General features: G+C 47.0%; 1 protein-coding gene across 1 annotated transcript in view; it reads left to right on the plus strand.

Annotated features, from left to right (window-relative positions):
• Nucleotides 1-14,607, plus strand: part of LOC138676973 (stimulated by retinoic acid gene 6 protein-like) — a 633,869-nt gene that overhangs the window by 227,945 nt on the left and 391,317 nt on the right. The gene's annotated exons all lie outside the window — the stretch shown is intronic.

Genomic DNA, 14,607 nt, shown 5'->3' on the forward strand with positions numbered 1-14,607 from the left:
TTCAGACGGGCCCGGACATGTACTGGCTTAAGCAGTGGGACACGTCTGGCACTGCAGGATCTGAGTCCATGGTGGCGTAGTGTGTTACTTATGGTAGGCCTTGTTACATTGGTCCCAGCTCTCTGCAGTTCATTCACTAGGTCCCCCCGCGTGGTTCTGGGATTTTTGCTCACCGTTCTTGTGATCTTTCTGACCCCACGGGGTGGGATTTTGCATGGAGCCCCAGATCGAGGGAGATTATCAGTGGTCTTGTATGTCTTCCATTTTCTAATTATTGCTCCCACTGTTGATTTCTTCACTCCAAGTTGGTTGGCTATTGCAGATTCAGTCTTCCCAGCCTGGTGCAGGGCTACAATTTTGTTTCTGGTGTCCTTTGACAGCTCTTTGGTCTTCACCATAGTGGAGTTTGGAGTCAGACTGTTTGAGGGTGTGCACAGGTGTCTTTTTATACTGATAACAAGTTTAAACAGGTGCCATTACTACAGGTAATGAGTGGAGGAAAGAGGAGACTCTTAAAGAAGAAGTTACAGGTCTGTGAGAGCCAGAAATCTTGATTGTTTGTTTCTGACCAAATACTTATTTTCCACCATAATATGCAAATAAATTGTTAAAAAAACAGACAATGTGATTTTCTGGATTTTTTTTTCTCAGTTTGTCTCCCATAGTTGAGGTCTACCTATGATGTAAATTACAGACGCCTCTCATCTTTTTAAGTGGTGGAACTTGCACTATTGCTGACTGACTAAATACTTTTTTGCCCCACTGTATGTGGGGGGCTGCTATTTCTGTGGGGTATTTCTCTGGAGGCAAGAGAGGTCTGTGTTTCTTCTAATAGGGGAAGTTAGATCTTCGGCTGGTGCGAGACGTCTAGGATCAACGTAGGCACGTTCCCCGGCTATTGTTATTTGTGTGTTCAGGTTTAGGGTCGCGGTCAGCTCAGGTTCCATCACCCTAGAGCTCATTGGTGCTTGTCCTTTTGTGATTCCCTGCCATTGGAATCATGACAGTATAGCCGGCCACAAAATGTTTGGGCTGAAGTAGGAGGAAAAGTAGTCTGAGGAAGTTTTTTTTTTTTTTTTTTTTCTCCTCTGAGGTTGCTGCCTAGCCCTAATTGCAGCCTGGCTGATTTTTTTTTTTTTTTTTTTTCCTCCTCTTAATCCTTGAATGGCTCTGACCTTAGCTGTTTATCATGGACGTCCAGAGTTTAGCTTCCAGCTTGAATAATCTTGCTGCTAAGGTTCAAAATATACAAGATTTTGTTGTACATGCTCCTATGTCTGAACCTAGAATTCCTATTCCAGAGTTCTTTGCTGGAGATAGATCTAGTTTTCTGAATTTTAGGAACAATTGCAAGCTGTTCCTTTCTTTGAAATCTCGCTCTTCTGGAGACCCTGCTCAGCAGGTTAAGATTATTATATCTTTCCTGCGGGGTGACCCTCAAAATTGGGCATTTGCATTGGCACCAGGGGATCCTGCGTTGCTTAATGTGGATGCGTTTTTTCTGGCATTGGGTTTGCTCTATGAGGAACCTAACCAAGAGATTCAGGCTGAAAAAGCTTTATTAGCTCTCTCTCAGGGGCAAGATGAAGCAGAAATATATTGTCAAAAATTTCGGAAATGGTCAGTGCTTACTCAGTGGAATGAGTGCGCCCTGGCTGCAAAGTTCAGAGATGGCCTTTCTGAGGCCATTAAAGATGTTATGGTGGGGTTCCCTGCGCCTACGGGTCTGAATGAGTCTATGACTATGGCTATTCAGATTGATCGGCGTTTACGGGAGCGCAAACCTGTGCACCATTTGGCGGTGTCTTCTGAACAGGCACTTGAGACAATGCAATGTGATAGAGTTCAGTCTAGAAGTGAACGGCAAAACTATAGGCGGAAAAATGGGTTGTGCTTTTATTGTGGTGATTCAGCTCATGTTATATCAGCATGCTCTAAACGCACAAAAAAGGTTGATAAGTCTGTTGCCATTAGTACGTTACAGTCTAAGTTCATTCTGTCTGTGACTCTGATTTGCTCATTATCATCCATTTCCGTTGATGCCTATGTAGATTCAAGCGCTGCCCTGAGTCTTATGGATTGGTCATTTGCCAAGCGATGTGGGTTTAGTCTTGAGCCTCTGGAAGCCCCTATTCATTTGAAGGGAATTGACTCTACACCTTTAGCTATGAATAAACCTCAGTACTGGACACAAGTGACCATGCGTATGACTCCCGTTCATCAGGAGGTGATTCGCTTCCTGGTGTTGTATAATTTACATGATGTTCTAGTACTTGGTCTGCCATGGTTACAAACTCATAATCCAGTCCTTGACTGGAAAACAATGTCTGTGTTAAGCTGGGGATGTCAGGGGGTTCATGATGATGCACCTCCGATTTCTATCGCTTCATCTACTCCTTCTGAGGTTCCTGTATTTTTGTCGGATTATCGGGATGTTTTTGAGGAGCCTAAGCTCAGTTCGCTTCCTCCTCACAGGGATTGCGATTGTGCTATAGATTTAATTCCTGGTAGTAAATTTCCTAAAGGTCGTTTGTTCAATCTGTCAGTGCCAGAGCATACTGCTATGCGGGATTATGTTAAGGAGTCCTTGGAAAAGGGACATATCCGTCCATCTTCGTCCCCTTTGGGAGCAGGTTTTTTTTTCGTGGCCAAGAAAGATGGGTCCTTGAGACCTTGTATAGATTATCGTCTTTTGAATAAGATTACCGTAAAATATCAGTATCCTTTGCCTTTGTTGACTGATTTGTTTGCTCGCATTAAGGGGGCTAAATGGTTCACTAAGATTGATCTCCGGGGTGCGTATAATCTTATACGAATAAAGCAAGGTGATGAGTGGAAAACCGCATTTAATACGCCTGAGGGCCATTTTGAGTATTTGGTAATGCCTTTCGGACTTTCTAATGCTCCTTCAGTCTTCCAGTCCTTTATGCACGATATTTTCCGTGAATATCTGGATAAATTTATGATTGTGTATTTGGATGATATTTTGGTTTTTTCTGATGACTGGGAGTCTCATGTTCAGCAGGTCAGGAAGGTGTTTCAGGTCCTGCGGGCTAATTCCTTGTTTGTAAAGGGCTCAAAGTGTCTCTTTCGAGTCCAGAAGATTTCTTTCTTGGGGTATATTTTTTCCCCTTCTACTATTGAGATGGATCCCGTCAAGGTTCGGGCTATTTGTGACTGGACGCAGCCTGCATCTCTTAAGAGTTTGCAGAAGTTCTTGGGCTTTGCTAATTTCTATCGTCGTTTTATAACTAATTTTTCTAGTGTTGTTAAGCCTTTGACGGATTTGACTAAGAAGGGTGCTGATGTTGCTGATTGGTCTCCTGCGGCTGTGGAGGCCTTTCAGGAACTTAAACGCCGGTTTTCCTCTGCTCCTGTGTTGCGTCAGCCTGATGTTTCGCTTCCTTTCCAAGTTGAGGTTGATGCTTCCGAGATTGGAGCGGGGGCGGTTTTGTCACAGAGAAGCTCCGATTGCTCGGTGATGAAGCCATGTGCGTTCTTTTCTAGCAAATTTTCGCCCGCTGAGCGGAATTATGATGTGGGTAATCGGGAACTTTTGGCCATGAAATGGGCATTTGAGGAGTGGCGTCATTGGCTGGAGGGTGCTAGACATCGTGTGGTGGTCTTGACTGATCACAAAAATCTGATTTACCTTGAGTCTGCCAGGCGTCTGAATCCTAGACAGGCTCGTTGGTCACTGTTTTTCTCTCGTTTCAATTTTGTGGTTTCATACCGGCCAGGTTCAAAGAATGTGAAGGCGGATGCTCTTTCTAGGAGTTTTGTGCCTGACTCCCCTGGAAATTCTGAGCCCACTGGTATCCTTAGGGATGGGGTGATTTTGTCGGCCGTATTCCCAGACTTGCGACGTGCTTTGCAGGAGTTTCAGGCGGGTAAACCTGATCGTTGTCCGCCTGAGAGACTGTTTGTTCCGGATAGCTGGACCAGTAGAGTCATCTCTGAGGTCCATTCTTCTGCGTTGGCAGGTCATCCTGGAATATTTGGTACTAGAGACTTGGTGGCCAGGTCTTTTTGGTGGCCTTCCTTGTCTAGGGATGTGCGTTCTTTTGTGCAGTCTTGTGAGGTTTGTGCTCGGGCTAAGCCTTGCTGTTCTCGAGCCAGTGGATTGTTGTCACCTTTGCCTATCCCGAAGAGGCCTTGGACGCACATTTCCATGGACTTTATTTCGGATCTCCCTGTCTCTCAAAAAATGTCCGTCATCTGGGTTGTGTGTGACCGCTTTTCTAAAATGGTTCATCTTGTACCCTTGCCTACGTTGCCTTCCTCCTCTGAGTTGGTCCCTCTGTTTTTCCAGAACGTGGTTCGTTTGCATGGGATTCCGGAGAACATCGTTTCTGACAGGGGATCCCAGTTTGTGTCTAGATTTTGGCGGACGTTCTGTGCTAAGATGGGCATTGATTTGTCCTTTTCGTCTGCATTCCACCCTCAGACGAATGGCCAGACGGAGCAAACTAATCAGACCTTGGAAACTTATTTGAGGTGTTTTGTTTCTGCTGATCAGGATGACTGGGTTACCTTTTTGCCGCTGGCCGAGTTTGCCCTTAATAATCGGGCTAGTTCTGCTACCTTGGTTTCTCCTTTCTTTTGTAATTCGGGGTTTCATCCTCGTTTTTCCTCTGGTCAGGTGGAGCCTTCTGATTGTCCTGGAGTGGACATGGTGGTGGATAGGTTGCATCAGATTTGGAGTCATGTGGTGGACAATTTGAAGTTGTCCCAGGAGAAGGCTCAGCAGTTTGCTAATCGCCGTCGCCGCGTGGGTCCTCGACTTCGTGTTGGGGACTTGGTGTGGTTGTCTTCTCGTTTTGTTCCTATGAAGGTCTCTTCTCCTAAGTTCAAGCCTCGGTTCATCGGTCCTTATAGGATCTTGGAAATTCTTAACCCTGTGTCGTTTCGCTTGGATCTCCCGGCATCGTTTGCTATTCATAATGTGTTCCATCGGTCGTTGTTGCGGAGGTATGAGGTACCTGTTGTTCCTTCGCCTGAGCCTCCTGCTCCGGTGCTGGTGGAGGGAGAATTGGAGTATGTTGTGGAGAAGATCTTGGATTCTCGTGTTTCCAGACGGAAACTCCAATATTTGGTCAAGTGGAAGGGTTATGGTCAGGAGGATAATTCTTGGGTGGTTGCCTCTGATGTTCATGCTGATGATTTGGTCCGCGCTTTTTATAGGGCTCATCCTGATCGCCCTGGTGGTTCTCGTGAGGGTTCGGTGACCCCTCCTCAAGGAGGGGGTACTGTTGTGAGTTCTGTTTTTGGGCTCCCTCTGGTGGTTACTGATGGTACTGGGTGATTTGTGTTCTGTTGTCTCTGGTGTCCACCTGTTCTATTAGGATTTGGGAGTTTCCTATTTAACCGGGCTTTCTTGTCATTTCCCCGCCGGCTATCAAGGTTATCAGAGTGTTTTGTTACCTCAGCTTCTGGCTTCAGTAATCTTCAGGACAAGCTAAGTTTTTGATTTTCTTGTTCCACATTTTGATTTATTTTTGTCTTGTCCAGCTTGCATATAATTGTTTCTTTGCTGCTGGTTGCTCTAGCGGGCTATAATTGCTCCTCATGTTCCATGAGTTGGAACATGAGTTCAAGTAATTACAGGATGGTTTTTTTGAAGGGTTTTTTGCTGACCGCGCAGTTTACTTTTGTATCCTCTGCTATCTAGTTTTAGCGGGCCTCATTTTGCTGAATCTGATTTCATACTGTGTATGTGCCTTCCTCTCATTTCACCGTCATTATATGTGGGGGGCTGCTATTTCTGTGGGGTATTTCTCTGGAGGCAAGAGAGGTCTGTGTTTCTTCTAATAGGGGAAGTTAGATCTTTGGCTGGTGCGAGACGTCTAGGATCAACGTAGGCACGTTCCCCGGCTATTGTTATTTGTGTGTTCAGGTTTAGGGTCGCGGTCAGCTCAGGTTCCATCACCCTAGAGCTCGTTGGTGCTTGTCCTTTTGTGATTCCCTGCCATTGGAATCATGACAGGCAACCCGGAGAACACCTTGGAGCGTCAGACACCGTTAGTAGGCCCTACCGAAGTAGTAGCCCCAATGCAGTTTTCAAATTCCTATAGGCTGAAAACCAGACTATTGACGCTCAGCTTTTTTCAGAGGAGGACAGCTGTATTGAGTGGCGCAGACAGACACAGGTAGTAGGCCTTAAACAAAAAAATTGGCTCAATGCAGTTTAAAAAAGGTTACAGGGGTACACAGGCAGCATTGCTCTGGTCAGTGGAGGACAATTTCAATTATGGACCGCAGACAGACTTAGTACGCCTACAATTAAAAAAGGATGCTCTATGCAATTTAAAATAGGTTCCAGGGGTACACAGACGGTCAGTGGAGGACTATTGGAAGGAGGGACCGCAGACAGGCTTAGTAGGCCTAACATAACAAAAGTAGGCTGTAGGCACTTTAAAATAGGTTCCAGGGGTACACGGGCAGCAGTGGTGTGGTCAGTGGAGGACTATTGGAAGGAGGGACCGCAGACAGGCTTTGTAGGCCTAACATAACAAAAGTAGGCTGTAGGCACTTTAAAATAGGTTCCAGGGGTACACGGGCAGCAGTGGTCTGGTCAGTGGAGGACTATTGGAAGGAGGGACCGCAGACAGGCTTAGTAGGCCTAACATAACAAAAGTAGGCTGTAGGCACTTTAAAATAGGTTCCAGGGGTACACGGGCAGCAGTGGTGTGGTCAGTGGAGGACTATTGGAAGGAGGGACCGCAGACAGGCTTTGTAGGCCTAACATAACAAAAGTAGACTGTAGGCACTTTAAAATAGGTTCCAGGGGTACACAAGCAGCAGTAGTGTGGTCAGTGGAGGACTATTGGAAGGAGGGACCGCAGACAGGCTTTGTAGGCCTAACATAAAAAAAGTAGGCTGTAGGCATTTTAAAATAGGTTCCAGGGGTACACGGGCAGCAGTGGTGTGGTCAGTGGAGGACTATTGGAAGGAGGGACCGCAGACAGGCTTTGTAGGCCTAACATAACAAAAGTAGGCTCTATGCACTTGGAATTATCTTGCAGGGGTACACAGGCAGCATTGGTGTTGTCAGCGGAGGCCGATTGTAATGTGTGTCTGACAGTTAGTACTCCCAAAAAATAAATAGATGTTAATGTCTCGCAATACAACAAAACCAAAAAGCAAAAGAATGGCATACTTAGGTACAGGGGTGGGCTCCTCTGCTGAGTTTCAGACCTACTAATTTGGCGCAAAGTATTTACTGGTGTAAATATAGGACACTGCCCCTGACTATTTTAAGTAGCATCATACATGTCAACACATTGGTATTGTCAGTGCCAGGCATTGAAGGATGTCAGCGCATAGACTAAACATTGGTGGAGCTGTGAGAGATAATTTTGCAAATTGTAGAGCACTGTTTGAGCTGGGGGGGAAACTGTCTAGTGGCCGGCGGTACAGGCCCAGGGCCCCTCATGTTACAACGGTGTGTCTGACGTTGGTTGCGCGCCACCACCGCCAGAGACACTTTATTGTACCATGAGGGACCCAGTGGCAGTGCCATCGACCAAAAGCATGCACACCCACCTCTTCAGACAAACGGCACTCTCATGGGTAATTGCGCAAAGGGGCGAGACCACGGCCCCGTGGGGGGAGTTTGGCCATTTAGGGAGGTGTAAACATGTCGTATGTTGGGCAAACAGCTGCTGCAAATTACGAGATTGGAAAACTCAGTCAGAGCAGTCCACAAGCAAGACCTTTTCATTGGAAAGCTAGGTGTCAGCCGGGAAAGGTGGGGCAAAATAATTCGAAATCCAGTAGTGGTTCATTTTAATGAAGGTTAGATCATCAACATTTTGGGTAGCCAGACGAGTCCTTTTTTCGGTTATTATTGAACCAGCAGCACTGAATACTCTTTCTGATAGCACACTAGCTGCTGGGCAAGCAAGCTCCTGCAATGCATATTCTGCCAATTCTGGCCAGGTGTCTAATTTGGATGCCCAGTAATCAAATGGGAATGACGGTTGAGGGAGAACATCGATAAGGGATGAAAAATAGTTAGTAACCATACTGGACAAATGTTGTCTCCTGTCACTTTGAATTGATGCTGCAGTACCTGTCCTGTCTGCGGTCATAGCAAAATCACTCCACAGCCTGGTCAGAAAACCCCTCTGTCCAACGCCACTTCTGATTTGTGCACCTCTAACACCTCTGGTCTGCTGCCCCCTGCAGCTCGTGTGAGAACGCTCACCGGCGCTGTGTGCTGGGAATGCCTGAATCAAACGGTCAACAAGAGTTGATTGTTTGGCTGCTAATATTTGTTCCAGGTTCTCATGTGGCATAATATTTTGCAATTTGCTTTTATAGCGAGGATCAAGGAGGCAGGCCAACCAGTAATCGTCATCGGTCATCATTTTAATAATGCGTGGGTCCCTTTTGAGGATACGTAAGGCATAATCCGCCATGTGGGCCAAAGTTCCAGTTGTCAAATCTGCGCTTGTGCTGGGTTGAGGGGCAGTTACAGGCAAATCTACGTCACTTGTGTCCCTCAAAAAACCAGAACCCGGCCTTGCCACGCCACCAATTTCCAGTGGCCCCGGAGAAGCTTCCTCATTAAAAAAATACTCATCCCCATCATCCTCCTCGTCCTCCTCCTCGTCCTCCTCCTCCTGTTGGCCCGCTACCTCGTCCTGTACACTGCCCTGACCAGACAATGGCTGACTGTCATCAAGGCTTTCCTCTTCCTCTGCTGCAGACGCCTGCTCCTTTATGTGCGTCAAACTTTGCATCAGCAGACGCATTAGGGGGATGCTCATGCTTATTATGGCGTTGTCTGCACTAACCAGCCGTGTGCATTCCTCAAAACACTGAAGGACTTGACACATGTCTTGTACCTTCGACCACTGCACACCTGACAACTCCATGTCTGCCATCCTACTGCCTGCCCGTGTATGTGTATCCTCCCACAAATACATAACAGCACGCCTCTGTTCGCACAGTCTCTGAAGCATGTGCAGTGTTGAGTTCCACCTTGTTGCAACGTCGATGATTAGGCGATGCTGGGGAAGGTTCAAAGACCGCTGATAGGTCTGCATACGGCTGGAGTGTACGGGCGAACGGCGGATATGCGAGCAAAGTCCGCGCACTTTGAGGAGCAGGTCGGATAACCCCGGATAATTTTTCAGGAAGCACTGCACCACCAGGTTTAAGGTGTGAGCCAGGCAAGGAATGTGTTTCAGTTGGGAAAGGGCGATGGCAGCCATGAAATTCCTTCCGTTATCACTCACTACCTTTCCTGCCTCAAGATCTACAGTGCCCAGCCACGACTGCATTTCTTTCTGCAAGAACTCGGACAGAACTTCCGCGGTGTGTCTGTTGTCGCCCAAACACTTCATAGCCAATACAGCCTGCTGACGCTTGCCAGTAGCTGCCCCATAATGGAACACCTGGTGTGCAACAGTGGCAGCTGCGGATAGAGTGGTTGTGCGACTGCGGTCTGTGGACGAGCTCTCGCTTCTGCAGGAGGATGAGGAGGAGGAGGAGAGGGGGTGAACGGCTACAGCCAACTGTTTCCCAGACCGTGGGCTAGGCAGAACTGTCCCAATATTGCTGTCCCCTGTGGACCCTGCATCCACCACATTCACCCAGTGTGCCGTGATGGACACGTAACGTCCCTGGCCATGCCTACTGGTCCATGCATCTGTTGTCAGGTGCACCTTTGTACTCACAGATTGCCTGAGTGCATGGACGATGCGCTCTTTAACATGCTGGTGGAGGGCTGGGATGGCTTTTCTTGAAAAGAAGTGTCGACTGGGTAGCTCGTAGCGTGGTACAGCGTAGTCCATCAGGGCTTTGAAAGCTTCACTTTCAACTAACCGGTAGGGCATCATCTCTAATGAGATTAGTCTAGCTATGTGGGCATTCAAACCCTGTGTATGCGGATGTGAGGATGATTACTTCCTTTTTCTAACGAGAGTCTCATGTAGGGTGAGCTGGACTGGAGAGCTGGAGATCGTGGAACTAGCGGGGTGCCGGTGGACATGGCAGACTGAGAGACGGTTGGAGACGGTATTCTTGCCGGTGCCCTACATGCAGTGTTTCCTACTACGAAACTGGTGGCACACACTACTGGCACTGAAGCACAAATGCCAATATTAATCTCCCACTATTTATTTTTTTTCAGGGAGAATTTAAAAACCAAAATAAAAAAAAGACACTAGGCTTTCTGTGCCCCACAATTTGAGAGAGATGGCACACGCGACTGGCACTCAAGCACAAATGCCAATATTAATCTCCCACTATTTATTTTTTTTCAGGGAGAATTTAAAAACCAAAATAAAAAACCAGACACTAGGCTTTCTGTGGCCCACAATTTGAGAGAGATGGCACACACGACTGGCACTGAAGCACAAATGCTAATATTAATCTCCCACTATTTATTTTTTTTCAGGGAGAATTTAAAAAACAAAAAACAAAAAAACAGACACTAGGCTTTCTGTACCCGACAATTTGAGAGAGATGGCACACACGACTGGCACTGAAGCACAAATGCCAATATTAGTCTCCCACTATTTATTTTTTTTCAGGGAGAATTTAAAAAACAAAAAACAAAAAAACAGACACTAGGCTTTCTGTACCCCACAATTTGAGAGAGATGGCACACACGACTGGCACTGAAGCACAAATGCCAATATTAATCTCCCACTATTTTTTTTTTTTATTTCTGGGAGAATTGGCAGGAAATCAGGCCCACTGTTAGACTGTATGTTTTCTGTGCCAGAAAATGAGACACAGATGCCACACACAGGACTGCCACTGATGCAGATTTGCCAATTTTAATCTGCACCCTTTTTTATATTCAGGGAGACTAGTGAATAAATCTGGGCCACTGTATTAGAGTATATTTTCTGTGGCAGAAAGTGGCTTGAACAGATGTAACGAAAAAAAAAAAAAGGGACTGTCTTACAATTACTATCTCCCTGCAGTTATCTCAGCAATGTATGGCAGGCAGCAATAACAAGGAGTGGTGTTATGACCTGGTGGTTAGGAGCACCCGGAATGACCTGATAGTTAAACCTCATACAGGACGAGCTCTGGGATGTGGGAACTCTGCTGACCGCAAGCCCTAATCCTATCACACACACTAGAAATAGCCGTGGAGCGCTCCTGACCAGACCTAGGCGCCTCGTCACAGCCTAAGAACTATCTAGCCCTAGAGATGGAAAATAAAGCCTACCTTGCCTCAGAGAAATTCCCCAAAAGTAAAGGAAGCCCCCACATATATTGACTGTGAGTTAAGATGAAAGTCACAAACGCAGAAATGAAACAGGTTTCAGCAAAGGGAGGCCAGACTTACTAAATAGACAGAGGATAGGAAAGGTAACTTTGCGATCAGCACAAAAACCTACAAAAGACCACGCAGAGTGTGCAAAAAGACCTCCGCACCGACTCCCGGTGCGGAGGGACCACTCTGCATCCCAGAGCTTCCAGCTAGCAAGACAAAATCATGATAACCAGCTGGACAAGAAAACAAAGAACAAATAATGACTATCAGGAACTTAGCTTCTGCAGGAGAAGGCAGGTCACCAGAGAGATCCAGGGGCGAACTGAACAAATGCAAAAACATTGACAGCCGGCATGGAGTAACGATCTGAGAGGAGTTAAATAGAGCAGCCAACCAAAGGATAAACCACATCACCTGTGTAAGGAACCTCAGAAGCCGCAGCTTCACTCATAGCCACCAGAGGGAGCCCTTAGACAGAACTCGCCGAAGTACCATTCACGACCACAGGAGGGAGCTCGACAACAGAATTCACAACAGTACCCCCCCCTTGAGGAGGGGTCACCGAACCCTCACCAGAGCCCCCAAGCCGATCAGGATGAGCCAGATGAAAGGCACGAACAAGATCGGCAGCGTGAACATCAGAGGCAAAAACCCAGGAATTATCTTCCTGACCATAACCCTTCCACTTGACCAGGTACTGAAGTTTCCGTCTCGAAACACGAGAATCCAAAATCTTCTCCACCACATACTCCAACTCCCCCTCAACCCTACACTGGGGCTGGGGGATCAACAGAGGGAACCATAGGCGCCACGTATCTCCGCAACAACGACCTATGGAACACATTATGGATGGCAAAAGAAGCTGGAAGGTCCAAACGAAATGACACAGGATTAAGAACTTCAGAAATCTTATAAGGCCCAATGAAACGAGGCTTAAACTTAGGAGAGGAAACTTTCATAGGAACGTGACGAGATGACAACCAAACCAAATCCCCAACACGAAGTTGGGGACCAACACAACGCCGGCAGTTAGCGAAACGTTGAGCCTTCTCCTGGGACAATGTCAAATTGTCCACCACATGAGTCCAAATCCGCTGCAACCTGTCCACCACCGCATCCACACCAGGACAGTCCGAAGGCTCAACCTGCCCTGAAGAGAAACGAGGATGGAAACCAGAATTACAGAAAAAATGAGAAACTAAAGTAGCTGAGCTGGCCCGATTATTGAGGGCGAACTCAGCCAAAGGCAAGAAGGACACCCAATCATCCTGATCAGCAGAAACAAAGCATCTCAGATATGTCTCCAAAGTCTGATTAGTTCGTTCGGTTTGGCCATTAGTCTGAGGATGGAAAGCCGAAGAAAAAGACAAATCAATGCCCATCTTAGCGCAAAAGGACCGCCAAAACCTCGAAACAAACTGGGAACCTCTGTCCGAGACGATGTTCCCTGGAATGCCATGCAAACGAACCACATGCTGGAAAAACAATGCCACCAAATCAGAGGAGGAGTATGTGGTGGAGAAGATTTTGGATTCTCGTGTTTCGAGACGGAAACTTCAGTACCTGGTCAAGTGGAAGGGTTATGGTCAGGAAGATAATTCCTGGGTTTTTGCCTCTGATGTTCATGCTGCCGATCTTGTTCGTGCCTTTCATCTGGCTCATCCCGATCGGCCTGGGGGCTCTGGTGAGGGTTCGGTGACCCCTCCTCAAGGGGGGGGTACTGTTGTGAATTCTGTTGTCGAGCTCCCTCCTGTGGTCGTGAATGGTACTTCGGCGAGTTCTGTCTATGGGCTCCCTCTGGTGGCTATGAGTGAAGCTGCGGCTTCTGAGGTTCCTTACACAGGTGACGTGGTTTATCCTTTGGTTGGCTGCTCTATTTAACTCCTCTCAGATCGTTACTCCATGCCAGCTGTCAATGTTTTTGCATTTGTTCAGTTCGCTCCTGGATCTCTCTGGTGACCTGCCCTCTCCTGCAGAAGCTAAGTTCCTGATAGTCATTATTTGTTCTTTGTTTTCTTGTCCAGCTGGTTATCATGATTTTGTCTTGCTAGCTGGAAGCTCTGGGATGCAGAGTGGTCCCTCCGCACCTTGAGTCGGTGCGGAGGTCTTTTTGCACACTCTGCGTGGTCTTTTGTAGGTTTTTGTGCTGATCGCAAAGTTACCTTTCCTATCCTCTGTCTATTTAGTAAGTCTGGCCTCCCTTTGCTGAAACCTGTTTCATTTCTGCGTTTGTGACTTTCATCTTAACTCACAGTCAATATATGTGGGGGGGCTTCCTTTAATCCGAGCAAATGAATCAGACAGCAGCGGCAAAGGATACTGAAATTTGACTGTGATCTTATTAAGAAGGCGGTAATCAATACAAGGTCTCAAAGAACCATCCTTCTTGGCCACAAAAAAGAACCCTGCTCCCAATGGTGACGACGACGGACGAATATGACCCTTCTCCAAGGATTCCTTTATATAACTCCGCATAGCGGCGTGCTCTGGCACAGATAAATTAAACAGACGGCCCTTAGGAAACTTACTACCAGGAATCAAATTAATAGCACAGTCGCAATCCCTATGAGGGGGTAGGGCACCGGATTTGGGCTCTTCAAATACATCCCGGTAATCTGATAAAAACTCAGGGACTTCAGAAGGAGTGGAAGGCGAAATAGACAGCAATGGAACATCACCATGTTCCCCCTGACAACCCCAGCTGGACACAGACATAGATTTCCAATCCAACACTGGATTATGGACCTGTAGCCATGGCAACCCCAAAACGACCACATCATGCAGATTATGCAACACCAAAAAGCGAATATCCTCCTGATGTGCAGGAGCCATGCACATGGTCAATTGAGTCCAGTACTGAGGCTTATTCTTGGCCAAAGGCGTGGCATCAATTCCTCTCAATGGAATAGGATACTGCAAGGGCTCCAAGAAAAAACCACAGCGCCTGGCAAACTCCAGATCCATCAAATTCAGGGCAGCGCCTGAATCCACAAATGCCATGACAGAATAGGATGACACAGAGCAAATCAGAGTAATGGACAAAAGAAATTTTGACTGTACCGTACCAATGGTGGCAGACCTAGCGAACCGTTTAGTGCGCTTAGGACAATCGGAGATAGCATGAGTGGATTCACCACAGTAAAAACACAGCCCATTCCGACGTCTGTGTTCTTGCCTTTCAGCTCTGGCCAAAGTCCTATCACACTGCATAGGCTCAGGCCTATGCTCAGAGAAGACCGCCAGATGGTGCACAGCTTTGCGCTCACGCATGCGCTGATCGATCTGAATGGCCAAAGACATAGACTCATTCAGACCAGCAGGCGTGGGAAATCCCACCATGACATCCTTAAGGGCTTCAGAAAGAC

The sequence above is a fragment of the Ranitomeya imitator genome, chromosome 1, assembly GCF_032444005.1.
Source record: "Ranitomeya imitator isolate aRanImi1 chromosome 1, aRanImi1.pri, whole genome shotgun sequence".
Lineage (NCBI taxonomy): Eukaryota > Metazoa > Chordata > Amphibia > Anura > Dendrobatidae > Ranitomeya > Ranitomeya imitator.